The sequence below is a fragment of the Lepidochelys kempii genome, chromosome 13 (genome assembly GCF_965140285.1).
Source record: "Lepidochelys kempii isolate rLepKem1 chromosome 13, rLepKem1.hap1, whole genome shotgun sequence".
In the NCBI taxonomy this organism is placed as follows: domain Eukaryota; kingdom Metazoa; phylum Chordata; order Testudines; family Cheloniidae; genus Lepidochelys; species Lepidochelys kempii.
The window spans coordinates 36,220,241-36,231,027 of record NC_136392.1 but is presented as its reverse complement, the minus strand read 5'-3'; the positions used below and the strand labels follow the sequence as shown (position 1 = coordinate 36,231,027).

Sequence of the window (10,787 nt, the reverse complement as noted above, 5' to 3'; positions counted from 1 at the left end):
GTGGCTGCGAAACTTTCGCATGCGTAAGGACACTTTCATGGAACTTTGTGACTTGCTTTCCCCTGCTCTGAGGCGCATGAATACCAAGATGAGAGCAGCCCTCACAGTTGAGAAGCGAGTGGCGATAGCCCTGTGGAAGCTTGCAACGCCAGACAGCTACCGGTCAGTTGGGAATCAATTTGGAGTGGGCAAATCTACTGTGGGGGCTGCTGTGATGCAAGTAGCCCACGCAATCAAAGATCTGCTGATATCAAGGGTAGTGACCCTGGGAAATGTGCAGATCATAGTGGATGGCTTTGCTGCAATGGGATTCCCTAACTGTGGTGGGGCCATAGACAGAACCCATATCCCTATCTAGGCACCGGAGCACCAAGCCGCCGAGTACATAAACCGCAAGGGGTACTTTTCGATAGTGCTGCAAGCTCTGGTGGATCACAAGGGATGTTTCACCAACATCAACGTGGGATGGCCGGGAAAGGTACATGACACTCGCATCTTCAGGAACTCTGGTCTGTTTCAAAAGCTGCAGGAAGGAACTTTATTCCCAGACCAGAAAATAACTGTTGGGGATGTTGAAATCCCTATATGTATCCTTGGGGACCCAGCCTACCCCTTAATGCCATGGCTCATGAAGCCGTACACAGGCAGCCTGGACAGTAGTCAGGAGCTGTTCAACTACAGGCTGAGCAAGTGCAGAATGGTGGTAGAATGTGCATTTGGACGTTTAAAAGCACGCCGGCGCAGTTTACTGACTCGGTTAGACCTCAGCGAAACCAATATTCCCTTACTGCTTGCTGTGTGCTCCACAATATCTGTGAGAGTAAGGGGGAGACGTTTATGGCGGGGTGGGAGGTTGAGGCAAATCGCCTGGCTGCTGGTTACGCACAGCCAGACACCAGGGCAGTTAGAAGAGCACAGGAGGGCGCGGTACGCATCAGAGAAGCTTTCAAAACCAGTTTCATGACTGGCCAGGCTACGGTGTGAAAGTTCTATTTGTTTCTCCTTGATGAAACCCCCCGCCCCTTGGTTCACTCTACTTCCCTGTAAGCTAACCACCTTCCCCTCCTCCCTTCGATCACCACTTGCAGAGGCAATAAAGTCATTGTTGCTTCACATTCATGCATTCTTTATTCATTCATCACACAAATAGGGGGATGACTACCAAGGTAGCCCAGGAGGGGTGGTGGAGGAGGGAAGGAAAATGCCACACAGCACTTTAAAAGTTTACAACTTTAAAATTTATTGAAGGCCAGCCTTCTTTTTTTGGGGCAATCCTCTGTGGCGGAGTGGCTGGTTGGCCGGTGGCCCCCCCACCGTGTTCTTGGGTGTCTGGGTGTGGAGGCTCTGGAACTTGGGGAGGAGGGCGGTTGGTTACACAGGAGCTGTAGTGGCAGTCTGTGCTCCAGCTGCCTTTGCTGCAGCTCAACCGTACACTGGAGCATACTGGTTTGGTCCTCCAGCAGCCTCAGCATTGAATCCTGCCTCCTCTCATCACGCTGCCGCCACATTTGAGCTTCAGCCCTGTCTTCAGCCCGCCACTTACTCTCTTCAGCCCACCACCTCTCCTCCCGGTCATTTTGTGCTTTCCTGCATTCTGACATTATTTGCCTCCACGCATTCGTCTGTGCTCTGTCAGTGTGGGAGGACAGCATGAGCTCGGAGAACATTTCATCACGAATGCGTTTTTTTTTCTTTCTAATCTTCACTAGCCTCTGGGAAGGAGAAGATCCTGTGATCATTGAAACACATGCAGCTGGTGGAGAAAAAAAAGGGGACAGCGGTATTTAAAAAGACACATTTTATAAAACAGTGGCTACACTCTTTCAGGGTAAACCTTGCTGTTAACATTACATACATAGCACATGTGCTTTCGTTACTAGGTCGCATTTTGCCTCCCCCCACTGCGTGGCTACTCCCTCAACCCTCCCCCATCCCTGAGGCTAACAACGGGGAACATTTCTGTTTAGCCACAGGCAAACAGCCCAGCAGGAATGGGCTCCTCTGAGTGTCCCCTGAAGAAAAGCACTCTGTTTCAACCAGGTGACCATGAATGATATCTCACTCTCCTGAGGATAACACAGAGAGATAATACACAAACATACACTGCAATGCTTTGTTGTACAATGATTCCCGAGTACGTGTTACTGGCCTGGAGTGGTAAAGTGTCCTACCATGAAGGACGCAATAAGGCTGCTCTCCCAGAAACCTTTTGCAAAGGCTTTGGGAGTACATCCAGGAGAGCCGCGAATGCGAGGGCAAAGTAATCCTTTCACATGCTTGCTTTTAAACCATGTATAGTATTTTAAAAGGTACACTCACCAGAGGTCCCTTCTCCGCCTGCTGGGTCCAGGAGGCAGCCTTGGGTGGGTTCAGGGGGTACTGGCTCCAGGTCCAGGGTGAGAAACAGTTCCTGGCTGTCGGGAAAACTGGTTTCTCCGCTTGCTTGCTATGAGCTATCTACAACCTCATCATCATCATCATCTTCTTCGTCCCCAAAACCTGCTTCTGTATTGCTTCCATCTCCATTGAAGGAGTCAAACAACATGGCTGGGGTAGTGGTGGCTGAACCCCCTAAAATGGCATGCAGCTCATCATAGAAGCGGCATGTTTGGGGCTCTGACCCGGAGTGGCCATTCGCCTCTCTGGTTTTCTGGTAGGCTTGCCTCAGCTCCTTAAGTTTCACACGGCACTGCTTTGGGTCCCTGTTATGGCCTCTGTCCTTCATGCCCTGGGAGATTTTGACAAAGGTTTTGGCATTTCGAAAACTGGAACAGAGTTCTGATAGCACGGATTCCTCTCCCCATACAGCGATCAAATCCCGTACCTCCCGTTTGGTCCATGCTGGAGCTCTTTTGCGATTCTGGGACGCCATCATGGTCACCTCTGCTGATGAGCTCTGCATGGTCACCTGCAGCTTGCCACGCTGGCCAAACAGGAAATGAGATTCAAAAGTTCGCAGTTCTTTTCCTGTCTACCTGGCCAGTGCATCTGAGTTGAGAGTGCTGTCCAGAGAGGTCACAATGGAGCACTCTGGGATAGCTCCCGGAGGCCAATACCGTCGAATTGTGTCCACAGTACCCCAAATTCGAGCCGGCAAGGCCGATTTAAGCGCTAATCCACTTGTCAGGAGTGGAGTAAGGAAATCGATTTTAAGAGCCCTTTAAGTCGAAATAAAGGACTTCATCGTGTGGACGGGTGCAGGTTTACATCGATTTAATGCTGCTAAATTCAACCTAAAGTCCTAGTGTAGACCAGGGCTAAGAGAGTTAGGCATCCACACCTAGTGAAATTCAGTGAGTTGAATTATTATTAATTTATACTCATTGGAAAATTGAGCTAAATTTAATTTCTGTGTTTTGTTTTATTTTTTGTTATTTGTCTAAAAGTTCTTTGCAGGAATACACATTTCCACCACTTGTTTATGAATATAGGACCAAATGCTGATCTCAGTTTGACCAATAGAAATCTGATGTAAATTCACATACATCAGGAAAGTTCCTCTGTATTTAATTGTAGTTGATACTAAAGATAATGGAGATATAATATTATAACACTGATTTGAGGTGTGTAAGATTGACTACTTATAGCCTGAGCCCTCAAAAGTATGCAATCAAATTTGAAATGTAAAGCAATGAGTCACTTTTTTTAAAAATTACTCTAATATGCCTAGAGAAGTCACATACACTCCTTCAGTGGAGGTTTTCAAAAGGAGGCTGGATAGCCATCTGTCTTGGATGGTTTAGACACAACAAATCCTGCATCTTGGCTGGGGGTAGACTAAATGACCCTTGAGGTCCCTTCTAACGCTATGGTTCTATGATTCTATTATTATAAATTACTCTAATATGATCTCACGATTAGTTAGTTTTGTTGACCCTGATGCTCTTCTGGTTTTCATCATTTTTACAATTTAATAACTCCATTGACTTCAAAGGAGATACTCCTGATTTATTCTGGGAGGAATAAGAGGAAAATCAGCAGAAGCAGTAAACTAGTAATAAGACTGGAGACATCTGAACACAGTAAATGGAGACTAAACAGTAATTAAGTAGGGAGTATTGTCAAATCATGCAAATACTATTCCTAATAATAAAACTATATATATATATATATATAAATTATATATATATAAATTTTGGACAACACTAGTCCCCACTCCTTTATACAAGTTTTATACCAGTGTAATTCCAGTGAATGGAGAATCATCCCCATTGACAGCAATGGAGTTATGCCTAATTTATACTAGCATGAGTTAAAGGGGAATCAAGTCCTTCATTCTGTGCATCTTGATTCCACCTAAACATATATATTATTACGTTTTTGTACTTTTATGCATTGTATGTGTGATATATACTGAAACCATCCTATACTACAACAGACATAATTTGTGAAATTAGTTTGCAAAGTGGAATCTTGGTTATTAGAATAATAGAATATATCATAGAATATCAGGGTTGGAAGGGACCTCAGGAGGTAATCTAGTCCAACCCCCTGCTCAAAGCAGGTATTAATAAGACTACTCTTGTATGAATGATGTTTAAGATCATATTGTGAGCTCCTATCATGTGCAGATTTTGCAAACTGCCCAAATGACTTCATGCACCTGTATTTGAGAACAATCAAGCATGTTATGTTTTCCCTTCCCCACTCAAATGTCGGGAAAATATGGATTTAGTAGCTGAGACAGATTATTGTGCTAATATATTTTAACATAGTTCAGTTTGTTTATATGCTTTGTTAAGTGTTTACAGTATGACAAGTAATCTATCTATCTATCTATCTATCTATCTATCTATCTATCTATCTATCTATCTATCTCTAAATCACACTCCCCCTCTGTCAGCCCCTCTCAAAGCTTCAGTTGCCCCATTGCTGTAGTTTCTGATGCAATACCTGACCAAAACTTTAATCTTTGTTTCTATAGAAGGAACACTCAAGCAATGGAACATAGTAACCACACCAGAGTGACCAAGTTCATCATGCTGGGGCTCTTTGACCATCCTCACCACCAGGGGCTGTTCTTTGGGCTATTCCTGTGCCTTTATACAGCTGTCATCATGAGCAATTCCCTGATCATTGTGGCTATTATCATCCACCCACCTCTACATACTCCCATGCACTTCTTCATCGCCAATTTAGTCCGGGTTGACATTTTGTGCACTTCCTCGGTTCTACCTAAAATGCTGGAAAACATGATGCAGGAGAAGAAAACCATCTCCTTTGGAGGCTGCATCACCCAGCACTTTGTCTTTATAACATCACTGGTAACAGAGCTTCTGCTGCTCACTGTCATGTCATATGACCGGTATGCATATGTAGCCATTTGCCACTCCTTGCATTATGTAAAACTCATGATCAAAGAAATTTGCATCTGTTTAGCAGTCAGTGTCTCGTATGTTGGTACCATCAATTCATTTGTCAACATATTGCTTGTGCTACACCTGGATTTTTGTGGGCCCAACCTCATCCAGCATTTCTTCTGTGAGATCCCACCAGTGTTGGCACTATCCTGCAGCTCCACCTATCTCAACGAAATTATGATCTTCATGGCTGACATCTTCCTGGCCATGGGGAACTTCCTGCTGACCACCGTGTCCTATAGCTTCATCATCATCACCATCTTGAAAATCCAGAGCCCCAAAGGGAAGCAGAGAGCCTTCTCCACTTGCTCCTCCCACCTGCTTGTGGTCACCTTGTAGTACTCCACCATCATCTACATCTACATCTGGCCAACATCCAGTTACTCGCTGGATAAAGACAAGAAGGTGGCCATAATTTACACCCTAGTCACTCCTACCCTGAACCCTCTGATCTACAGTCTGGGTAATAAGAAGGTCAAAGTGGCCATGAAGAAAATCCTTCCATTCACCACAAAAAAATAATTTTTCTAAGCATGAACCTGATTATCACCTGCCTTGTTCCTTTTGAGCCAACAGAGAGAGCTGTGTTGCCAAAGTAATCAATGTTGGTTGGTGTTGGGTTACAAATCACTTTAGTGTTGAATGAAGGGTTCAGTAAATGTTGTTATTCTGATTCTACAAGTAAAGGGAGGCAGAACTTTGCTTAGCCTGTCCAGATTGAGGGGGTCACCCTAAACTGGACTGAAATCGCTAAGCAGGGGGCTCGGATGCCAGATCTCAGTGGACAAAGGGAGAGAGAGGGTGGAGACAGGTGTTTCTGCATGGTGGTGTGGGCTCTGCCTAAGAGTTATAAGCACCATTTGACCTGCCCCTCTCCCTTGTCTAAAGGTAGAGCTGATTAGGCTCCACTGAGAGTCTTTTGTTTTGTTGAATGACCACTAGAGCTGAAATCACTGATAATCAGGTCTAAGTGCTTAGATCTGCTGTGGGACAGCATTTCTGTGGAGGAGACAGCCCAGCTTGCACTAGCAGGGAGGTTCCCCCACTGAGAGCTGAAATCGCTGAGAGCTGGGTGACACCCCAAGAGACCGACACTAAGAGGTCACAGTAGACAGGCAGGTGTCAGCGGAAGGTGAGGGCATAGGGACAGTGGGGACAGAGCATACGACGGCATAATGGAGCGAATGGTGGCACGATGAACGACAGCGGCGGCATGAATGGGGGTGCAGCAGCGGTAGCAGGCAGCGAGGCAGAATGCCTAGCATCAATTGTGAGTCAGAGGCAGTGGCAGCTAAGACATTGCTGGACATTTCTCCCCTCGTTTCCCCAGATGGGAGGTGAACTCTGGGTCTCCGCTGGTCAAGCACAGCAGCTGTGAGTGGGGGGCAGTGGAGGGAGAGGGGAGTGGTGTCTTAAAGGGATTTGTTTGTTGGATTTTCACACCGTAAGGTGAGAAATGGAGGCAAATGACACTGCCCAAAATCCTTGGAGAGGGAGTTTTGCTCATGGTCAGATATATTCGAATTATGGGTGTGGTATTTTCCTAAATTAGTGCCAGGTTTCTTTCCTCTTTTCATGAAATGTTTTCTCTGCTGTACACAGACTCAGTGCCTGTGAGTGGGGAAGTGTTGCCTCCTAGAGGCACCAAGGGAGGGTGTTTAATATTCCCTGATTACTGGGTGGGGGGTTTGTGTTATACTTGTGAGTGGGACACTGGATATTGAACGCAGCCCTGGTTGCTGCTGACTCCACCTGGCAGAAGGGTTACAGTACAGAAACTTAGGTGGCAGGCAAAGGTGCCTATAATGTTTGAAGGTAGCTGATCAGGAGTTTTGTGAATCCCAGTGAGGCCTGATTCTGGGATTTAGGTGCCTAAAGTGGCAGTTAGATGCCTAAATCCTCTTGTAAATCTAGTCCCTAGATACTTTTGAATATCTCATTGAGTGCTTATATACAAAATATGGCCCTAAGTGCTTAACTCATGTTTCAAACTCTGGCCCCAGGTGCCCAACCTGCTCAGACACTTGTGAAAATCCCATAAGAAACTGTCCACCCAATAGTGTAACTACCCAGATGTTAGACAAAGCCCTTATTGGACAGCTGTTTTGCACATAAATACCTCTCCAGCAGCTAAGTACCATAATGAAACCAAGTTCATATTGTACTAAAGCTAAAAAAAAAGGTATTTATCTTCCATTGTTATTAAGAGATTAAAACTTTTAATAATAATTGATAGAAATTTACCACTTATTCAATGGAAAGCCACCCCTCTTAAAAATCAGTATTTTATTTTATTTTTACTTTGGTTAAAGATAAAGCTAACTTGTCAGTAAAAGGTACTGCTCTGGAATATTTTTTCCAGGTGTTGGTATTCTGTTTTTTTGTACAAACACGAAAAGATCCCACCAATAACATACAGAAGAACCTGGAAAATTCAGATGGAAACAAAAAAAATGCCCAAGACCACCACTGAAGGCTATGAAAGGAAGAGAGGGAGCAAGCACCAAATGTAGTGCAGGTTATATATGCACTCAAAGAAATTGGGCTCAATAGTATTCAGTCAGGCAGCAGCACAGACAGCTGCAGCAGCACAGGAGCTAGCAAACAGAGCTGTAAACAGGGGAGTTTGAGTGGGAGTTCTGTTGGAGGAGAAGGTATTTGTGTTTGTTTGGCTTTGTATTGGTAGTATTTGTATGTGTAGAGGCTTGTAGGGGCTTTGTGCTGGGAGAGAAGCTGAGCCCTGATTAGGGGGCGGGGCTTCACTGACTAGGGGTCCTATAAAGGTAGCAGCCAGTCAGGCAGCGGCACAGGAGCTAGCAAACAGAGCTGTAAACAGGGGAGTTTGAGTGGGAGTTTGAAAGGGGAGTTTGTCTTGTGGTGCTTGTGTGGGGTTTGGTTTTGCTGTGGGTGGTGGTGTTTTGGTGTGGTTTGTGTTTCCCAGATTAACAGGATTTAGGTGGGAAGGCTATGACAGATTCAGAGGTGGCAGTGGGAGTGACCCATGTAGCAGATGACACAATGAAGATGACTGGATGTGGAAGCTGTGGTATGTACATGATCCTGGAGGGGGCACCTGGTAAGAGTTTTGTCTGCATGAAATGCCGTCTGATAGAGCTGATGGAGGAAAAGATCAGAGGTTTGGAGATGCAGGTGGAAAGTCTGGTAGAGTTTAGGAAGGGGTTTGAGCAGATTATGGAGCAAAGACATGAGGTATCTGAAGGGAAAAGCTCAGACTTGCAGATGGAAGCAGGACTAGGGAATTCTGAGGGGAGACTGGGTGAGGAAAGTGGTCAGTGGAAGCATGTGACTAAAAGAACTAGGCAGAGGAAAAGACGGGCTAGTGAAGGAGAAATAGAGCTTCAGAATAGGTTTGCAGAGTTGGAAAATGAAGAAGGGGCTCAGCAGGTAGTCACTGAAGGTGACAGGGCAAGGAAGAAGAGAAGAGCGGTTAGTCCTATAGGAAAAGGGGAAGAGTTAATGGAGATTACACCAAATATGAGCCCCAGGAGGATACAGGATGGGTTAAAAAGGATTACAAGGGAGAATGGGAATGGAAAAAACTTGCAGCCAGAGGGAACAGGGGATAGACTGGAGAATAGCACCGTCACTCGGAAAAGGCAGGTCTATGTGATTGGGGACTCTTTACTGAGAAGAATAGATAGGCCTGTAACCAGAGCTGATCCAGAAAATAGGAGGGTGTGCTGTCTTCCAGGTGCTAAGATACGGGATGTAGACCTGAGGTTAAAAAGGATTCTAAAGGGAGCGGGAAAGAATCCCCTAATTATCCTTCATGTGGGAACAAATGATACGGCTAGATTCTCGCTGGAAAGTATTAAGGGAGACTATGCTAGGCTGGGGAGGACGCTTAAGGAAATTGAGGCTCAGGTGATCTTTAGTGGGATTCTGCCTGTTCCTAGAGAAGGGCAACAAAGGTGTGACAAGATTATGACTATCAATAGATGGCTTAGGCAGTGGTGCTATAAGGAGGGCTTTGGGATGTATGGCCATTGGGAGGCATTCATGGATAGAGGACAGTTCTCTCGGGATGGACTTCATCTGAGTAGGGAAGGAAATAGACTTCTAGGATGGAGGCTGGCACAACTGATTAAGAGAGCTTTAAACTAGGAATTTGGGGGAGATGGTTGGGAGATGTCCAGGTAATCTCCACGCCAGAATTTAGCATAGAGTGGAAAGAAAATGAAGTAAGAGTGGATACAGCTGTAGGTAGGAGGAAGGGCAGTGTAGATACAAGTCTAATAGGTTATACTGGTAGTAAAATAACCGTGCCTAACAGGGTACAGAATGTGAGTGAGGCTAAACAGCAAAAATTAAGATGTTTGTACACTAATGCAAGGAGCCTAGGTAACAAAATGGAGGAACTAGAGTTACTGGTGCAGGAAGTGAAACCAGATATTATAGGTATAACAGAGACCTGGTGGAATAGTAGTCATGACTGGGCTACAGGTATTGAAGGGTATGTGCTGTTTAGGAAAGACCGAAATAAAGGTAAAGGTGGTGGAGTAGCACTGTATATCAATGATGAGATAGAATGTAAAGAAATAAGAAGCGATGAAATGGATATGACTGAGTCTGTCTGGGCAATAATTAAATTGGGGAAGAAAACTATTAGAGCCTCCGCTGGGATAGTGCTTGGGGTGTGCTATAGACCGCCGGGATCTAATTTGGATATGGATAGAGCCCTTTTTAATGTTTTTAATAAAGTAAATACTAATGGAAACTGTGTGATCATGGGAGACTTTAACTTCCCAGATATAGACTGGAGGATGAGTGCTAGTAATAATAATAGGGCTCAGATTTTCCTAGATGCGATAGCTGATGGATTCCTTCAACAAGTAGTTGCTGAACCGACTAGAGGGGATGCCATTTTAGATTTGGTCTTGGCGAGTAATGAGGATCTCATAGAGGAAATGGTTGTAGGGGATAATCTTGGCTCAAGTGATCATGAGCTAATTCAGTTCAAACTGAATGGAAGGATTAACAAAAATAAATCTGCAACTAGGGTTTTTGATTTCAAAAGGGCTGACTTTCAAAAATTAAGGAAATTAGTTAGGGAAGTGGATTGGACTGAAGAATTTATGGGTTTAAAGGTAGAGGAGGCCTGGGATTATTTTAAATTAAAGCTGCAGAAGCTATCGGAAGCCTGCATCCCAAGAAAGGGGAAAAAATTCATAGGCAGGAGTTGTAGACCAAGCTGGATGAGCAAGCATCTTAGAGAGGTAATTAAGAAAAAGCAGAAAGCATATAGGGAGTGGAAGAAGGGAGGGATCAGTAAGGAAAGCTACCTTATTAAGGTCAGAATATGTAGGGATAAAGTGAGACAGGCTAAAAGTCAAGTAGAGTTGGACCTTGCAAAGGGAATTAAAACCAATAGTAAAAGGTTCTATAGTCATATAAATAGGAAGAAAA

The 10,787-nt window shown here is 44.7% G+C and overlaps 1 pseudogene; it reads left to right on the top strand.

Annotated features, from left to right (window-relative positions):
• The first annotated feature begins 4,940 nt into the window (after positions 1–4,940).
• On the top strand, positions 4,941–5,882 carry LOC140896739 (olfactory receptor 13G1-like; annotated as a pseudogene).
• Positions 5,883–10,787: the final 4,905 nt, after the last annotated feature.